Raw genomic sequence first — 7623 nt, 5'->3', positions numbered from 1 at the left:
CTGGAGATCCTTTTCAAGGAGACAAACTTGCTTCATCACTGATATTGGTGGAATGGGGTTCATGACTGGAATAAGGCTCCAAAAGAGTACAACTTATTCAAAAGGAACAGGCTATTTTAGGGGTGGTGTTGTAGCAGTAGGTATTAGGAAAATATACTCATATGAGTAAATCCAGAAACCTGGGGTTAGGGTGGGAGTGAGGAGGTAGTAGAGTAGAAAGAATTTAGTTGAGGATCAATAAGGAAAGTCATATGGTCCTAGGAGCACTTCACAGACCACAGAGAAAATAAATGAGTCTACGAATTAGGCCATAAGCCTTGTACATCCTTTAACTTGCATCCCCTTCTCTTCCCTGACTCTGCCACCTCCTTGTAGCAGGCCCTTATCACACTCCACCTGAACTACTGCAAGAGCTTGCTACTTGGTCTGCCTGCCACAAATCTTTCCTGATTCAGTTCATCTTCCATTCAGTTGTCAAACCGATCTTCCTAAAGTGCCAGTCTGACCATGGCACCTGGCCCCCTACCCAATTAACACTAGTGGCTCCCTATTACTTTCAATATTATGTATAAAATCCTCTGTTTAGTGATCAAACCCCTTCATGACCTGACCCCCCCCTTTCAGCCTTCTCACATCTTACACTATATATTCTTTTATCCAGTGTGTTCCTTGAACAAATCTCCCCATCTCCCAGATCTGGGCATTTTTCACTGGCTGTCCCCCATATATAGAATGCTCTCTTCTTCCTCCTCTCCACCACTTGGCTTCCTTCAAGTCCCATTTGAAATCTCACCTTCTTCAGAAAGACTTTCCTGATCCCCCTTAATTCTAGAGACTTTCTGCTGTTGATTATTTCTACATAATTATTTGCATTCTGTTTTCCTTATTTGACAGTGCGCTCCTCAAGGGCAGGGACTGTTTTTTACTTTTCCTGGTATCTTGGCCACTTGGCACATAGTAGGCACTTAACTGATGTTTATTGATGGACTGATAAAAGATAATATAGATGACATAGTAGTTATGGAGGACTCCGATTATCCAGACATATAGTGGAGCTCCCTTTCTGCCCCAAAACACAACAGCTGATAGGTTCTTGATTTGTCTTACTGAAAATTTCATTCTTCAAAAGGTGGGGGAAGTGACATAAGAAATTGCTATTCACGACCTGATTTTGACCAACAAGGAAGACCTGGTTGCCTTGGTAGAAATGTTAAGAACCTTGATGACTCCATTGTAAAATTTGTAAAAGAAAAAGTGAGGAAAGTCAGACATAACCTGATGTGTATCCCAGATTTTCAACGAATGAGTTCCCAAGAATTCAGAGAAAGTATAGGTAGGATCCCAGCTCCTAAAATTTCCCAAGTATATTTGGCCCTAGAGGGATGCAAAACTTTCCAGGATGAAGTTCTGATGATGCCAACACAAAGTATGAGGAAGAAAAACTAACTGTTGGCATAACTTTCTATTCATCGATGAAGAAAGTCAGTGCAGTACCATCTAATTTATTCCTCAAATGCTATGAATTAGCATATCCCGGTGGCCAAAGTAGAGACAGGATAGCTGTGGCCAAGTGAATCAACTCTGTATCCTTGCTGAAAATCCTTTCTCTGCTTTGGTTGAGTAAACCTCCTTTTGTTAAATGTTACACAGTCTACGACTGTCTCATTTCATTCCAGTCCTGAATCTGAACCACTGACCTGGCCTAAGCAGGACTGGCTTAGAACATGTGCAGAAGATGGAAACAAGGGCAAGTGATGAGATGAATGCAAATCTGTGACATTGTACGGTAAGAATGGCATCAGAAGTGTGATGGTTCAAAATGAGCTGAGGCTTCTGCCTTGGTTCATCAACTTTTATTTAGCTTTCTGATATTGAAAGTAACATGGAGTTTCACCTTTGAATTCCAAAAGCATTTATCAGGGTCCTTAAAATTGATGGAGCTACAATTTAGCTCTCACAGTAAAACACCAATCCTCACGGCCTGGTGTTGCTGAAAAAGTATTATTGCACCAAGAGAAGTATACTGCCCATCATGTACTCCAGAGAGGTCAGAGACAGAGAGAAAAGATTCGTGTGTACAAAAATGTTTATATGAGCTCTTTTTGTTGTAGCAAAAAAACTAGAAACAAAAGGGATACCTGTCAACTGGAGAATGGCTGAACAAATCATGGCACAGCTAAATCCTGATTAATGTGAAAAATTAATGCCGTGAGGTGGTTATATAATTTGAATTTGCACTGCACTTTTTCATTAGGCTGGAACCAGTAGCCATATTTAAATAACTACAATTTGGAATGTATTAAACCATTTCATGGGATTCATTATTTGCACAAATTGGTATCTAGCTGCATACAAATGTCATATTACTGTCTTCTAAGAAATGACAGAAAGGTTAGATTCAGAGAGACCTAGGAAAATTTGTATGAACTGATACAGAGCGAAGTGAGCAGAACCAGAACAATTCCTATACTAACCACAATAATGTTAAGGACAACAACTTTGAAAGGCTTCAGAACTCTGATCAATGTAATGACCAATTATAACTCTAGAAGACTAATGACGAAGCCTGTTCCCCATCTCTTGGAAGAAAGAGGATGAAGTAGAGGTATAGAACGAGATATATGTTTTCAGACATGGTCAACATGTGAATTTGTTCTGTTTGACTTTGTTAATTTGTTATATGGGAAGGCTTTTATTTAGTAGGAGGCAGTGGGACTTTGTGATAATAATACATAAAAAAGAAAGGAAGCATCAATGAAGTATTTAAAAATACACAAAAGAGAAAAAAGTTGAGAAAGCCACATAGATAAGCAGGGCAGTGTTGGTATAACAATGTCAAATTTAATATATACTTAAAAAAACAAGCTGCAATTTCATATATATTCTACTTTTTCAGTTTTTAATTGTATACAGAAATGGTCATATTTGTTGATGGTTGGTAAGTTCACATAATTTTTTGTTTACTGCCCCTAGAGTGTTGTAATGTTTCGTGTCTGGCTTGGGGGTCACTCTTCCTCAGGCTGATTTGAGCTAAAGAATTCCTGTACAGACCTTCTAGATGTCTCAGGAGATGCTGTGAGCTCCAGCTAGGTCAGGATTCAAGGACTGGCATCACGCAGGCCAGTGATTGCTGAACTGAATGACTTCCCTGGGAAGCTGGGGACCTGTGTTTTTCAAGTTCTTGAAGCTGTGGCAATAGCTCATTGTTCTGTCGAACATGGTGATTACCTATTTGTTGACACAGTTTCTCCTACACTTGTAGGGGTACCCTACCCCTAGGCAGTCAATTGAGTGCATTCCTGGCCAATCAAGTCAGGACAAGGGGGGTTGCCTCTATTGCCAAATTGAATACTTGAACATTAAGAGCAGCAGGGCAGTAGAATGTATGTGATGTGTTGAATATAACTCAGTGCCAGCCCGTTTCCTTGCCAGCTTATAACTGGTAATGAATGCTAAGGATAACAGAGAGAATTTCTTAAATTATGTCTGGCACAAACATAGTGGGAGGATCAAAGAAGGGACAAGCCAATTTCTTGTGGGTGGATGAATTAAGATAAGGAAATAGAGGGAAAAGGCTGAAGTATTCGATTCATATTTTGCTTCTGTTTTCCCTGCTAAAGCAAAATTATTTTCAGCTGAGGAAAGATAGAAGAAAAATATTTAACCTGGAAATGAAACCCAAGCTAAGTGGGACAAAAGCTGCTGTCAATGAATTCAAGTGGCCAGAACCTGAAGAGCTACTGCTTTGAAAGAAGTGGTAGATGGGGCAGCTAGGTGGTACAGTGACCCCCCATATGGGATCGTGACCCACAGTTTAAGAACTACTAAAGGGGGTAGCTAGGTGGCGCAGTGAGTAGAGCACTGGCCCTGGAGTCAGGAGGACCTGAGTTCAAATCCAGACACTTGACGCACTTACTAGCTGCCCCACTTTCTCCCCTCCCAAAAAAATTTTTAAAAAAGGAAGTGCTGAAGGGATTGTGAATGGAAAAAGTTTAAGAAGCCCTGGGATATAGCACTGGCCCTACAGTCAGGAGGACCTGAATTAAAATCTGGCCTCAGACACTTGACACTGACTAGCTGTGTGACCCTGGGCAAGTCACTTAACTCCAAAACAAAAGAACAAACAAAGAAGTGGTGGATGCCAGATGCTGTATAATTATAATAATCAACCTTGGCTCCAGGGAAGAAATAAAGAAATGCATCACCTTACTTTTATTAGAGAGGCGGAAACTCAGGGAGAGTTGTACATGCTATCTGGTGAAGACGCTGTCCCTTGGCACATTGTCCCTTGGGTTTGATGGCTTCACAAAGAAATGGTTACAGTGTAGTAGGGGCATGGGATAGGGTTTATTCAGAAGTGACAGTGATACAATAACAAACAGCAACAGTAACATAAACAAAAGGAGAAGTCCTAGATATGCTTGCTGAGGTACAGTCAATGATATCTGGAAAACGGTGAATAATATGACAGAAGCCGCAAGATTGGAGGATGGCAAATGTCCTGATTTCCCAAACAGGAAGAGTTGAAGTGTTCAAACTACAGGCCACTTTGATGCTTGATGAAATTGTAGAATGTAATATTAAAGGGATGGTTAGTGAGCACTTAGAAAAGGAAGTGGAGATCACAAAGAGGTAGGTGGCATGGCTTCATCAAAACTAACCTCATTTCCTCCTGGGACAGGACTGGTAGACTGGCAGAACTGTAGTTAGATGAGGGTATGATTAGGTGGGTGTATAATTGGAGGAATGAACCGACCCACAGTATCTTTGATTAGTTGATATCAGTCTGGAGGGAGTTCTCTAGTGGAAAGATCTGTCCTTGGCTCAATGCTGTTTAATGAAATGAAATGAAAACATAGATTAAAAAAATAATTTAAAAAATCATAACACTTGTGTAGCATGTTAGGGGTTACAAACTGCTTTCCATGTACATTTTTCATTCGATCTCATTTGATGGCATTAGAAGATAAACTTATTGCATTTTCAAATGACACAAAACTAAGATGCTTATGGATAACCAGCATATTAGATAATACAAGTCCCACTCCAAAAAGGTCTCAAGGTGCTACAACAATAGGTAAAATGTAATCAGATAAAATTTAATAATGACAAATGTACAGGCCTTTTTTGGGGATAAAACAAAAATAACTGCACCAAAGGAGCATCTACTAGACTATGGCAATGTAAGGAGAAGAGACAGGATGTGAGAGTGAAGAAAGTGATGTGTGGCACAGTGCTGGACCAATCATAGACTTATCTTCTGCAAGCTAAACATTTGCATTTAACAAAAGCAGCTGCCCCGGGACAAGACAGCTGCCAGAAGACTTCATGTCAACAGATTAGAGTGGTTCTCTATGTGTGAACAATTTGTTGCTAACTTGGAAGGAAAGCTGAGCCAACACACAGTTGGCAACAGTGGAACAGAAAAGGAGTGGGCAGCTTTTGGAGATTTGGTATTCAGCACCACATTCACTTGTCTGGGCTAGAACACTCCCAAACATTGAGACTGGTTTGACAAAAATGATGGGGAAATTCAGAAGCTGCTAAAAGGTGAACTCCACAGGGTGAACTAGCAGGATAGTTCATCTGTCTCTAAGAAGGCAGCATTTAACTCCATCAAAAGTAAAGTGCAAGTGAAGCTTAGAGAGATGCAAGATTCTTGGCTCAATAAAAAGCCAAATGAAATTCAGTTTTACACTGATAGTAACAGTCCAAAGCACTTTTATGACTCCCCGAAGGCTATTTATGGGCCAAAGACCTACCTACAGTGCAGCTCAGCTACTCAGCACTGATGGAGTCAGATTGATTAGTGATAAGGACATAATCCTGGAGAGACAGGCTGAACACTTTCATAGTGTTCTCAACAGACAGTCATCAGTCAATGCTAAGGCCATTGACTGTTTACCTCGGGTTGAAGTCAAGCCCTCTCTAGCCAAACTTCCAACTGAAGAAGAGGTTTTGAATGCCATTAGGCTCTTCTCATGTGGCAAAGCACCTGGTGCTGATTCCATTCCAGCTGAGATTTACAAGCAAGGGGTTCTACTGCTCATACAAAAAAATGACTGAAATCTTCTGGCTTATAGGGCAAGAGGAGGTTATCCCCCAGGAGTTTAAGGATGCCTCCGTTGTCCATCTCTATGAAGGAAAAGGAAATAGGTTGTCCTATGACAACCAGGGGGCAGGGTGTGTCTCTCTCTTAGTCATTGCTGGAAAGATTCTTGCCAGAGTCCTCCTTAATAGGCTGATCCTTCACACGTGGCTTCAGAAAGGACTGAGGAATGGTCAACATGGTATTTGCTGCCTGATAACTCCAGGAGAAATGCCAGGGGTAGAACAGAGTTCTGTACACAACATTCATCAATTTGACCAAGGCTTTTTGATAGTGTCAGTCATGAGGGCCTGTGCAAGATCATGGCAAAATTTGGTTGCCTGGAGAAGTTCATCTATATTGTACACCAATTCCATGATGGCATGCTTGCATAGGTCCTGGACAATGGACAATACTTTTGTGTTTTCCCAGTCACCAGTGGAGTGAAGCAGGGCTGGGCGTTTGCTCCCATGCCTTTTAGCACGATATTTTCAGCAATATTGTCAGAGACCTTTAACAAGGACAAAAATGGCGTCAAAGTCAGCTACCACACTGACTGTAGATTACTTAATTTGAAAAGGCTACAAACCAAGACCACTTTAGTGGAGGTAGAATTGGTGTACAACTTTTTATTCATAGATGATTTATTCATAGATGCATTCACTCAATGCAGCCTCTGAGACTGAGATGCAACAGAATATGGATCAAATCTCTGCTGCTTATGCTAATTTTGGCCTGACAATTGACACCAAGAAAACAGGTTCTCTCCCAGTCAGTACCGCACCATCCATATGTGAAACCATTGGTCATAGCAAATGGAGAGATTCTGAATGCTGGTGATAAATTCATTTACCTTGGCAGTGTACTTTCCAGGGATGTCCACATAGATGATGAGGTTGATACACGAATTGCCAGAGCTAGCTCAGTGTTTGGGACCTCCAAAGGAAGGTGTGGGAAAGAATAGGTATTAGTCTGCCTAACAAACTGAAGGTCTATGGAGCCATGGTGCTGACCTCATTGTTGTATGCCTGTGAAACCTGGACAGTCTACCAGCACCATGCCAGGAAACCGAATCGCTTCCATTTGAATTGTCTTAGGAAGATTCTGAAGGTCATCTGACAAGATGAGGTACCAGATGCTGAGGTCCTTTCTGAAGCTGAACTGCCACACATTCAAACTGCAGAGAGCACAATTTCAACAGGCTGGCCACATTGTTTGAATGCCAAATGTAGGCTTGCCTAAAAGATTATTTTATGGAGAACTCACACTAGGCAAGGGCTCACCAGATAGCAGAAGAAGCAATACAAGGACACTCTAAAGGTCTTTCTGAAGAACTTTGGAATCAACTGTGAGACATGGGAGACACTGGCACAGGACCACTCAGCATGGCATGCCCGCATCAAAGAAAGTGCCATGTTCTATGAACAAAGCAGAACTGCAGTAGTTCAAAAGAAACTTGAGATTTATAAATTTGGAGACATCTCCACTTCAAATGTTAATATGGACTGTTTGTGCCTGACCAGCTAGTTGGATAC

Source organism: Trichosurus vulpecula, chromosome X (genome assembly GCF_011100635.1).
Source record: "Trichosurus vulpecula isolate mTriVul1 chromosome X, mTriVul1.pri, whole genome shotgun sequence".
Classification (NCBI taxonomy): domain Eukaryota; kingdom Metazoa; phylum Chordata; class Mammalia; order Diprotodontia; family Phalangeridae; genus Trichosurus; species Trichosurus vulpecula.
The sequence above is the reverse complement of the archived record's forward strand: the minus strand, read 5'-3'. Positions refer to the sequence as shown.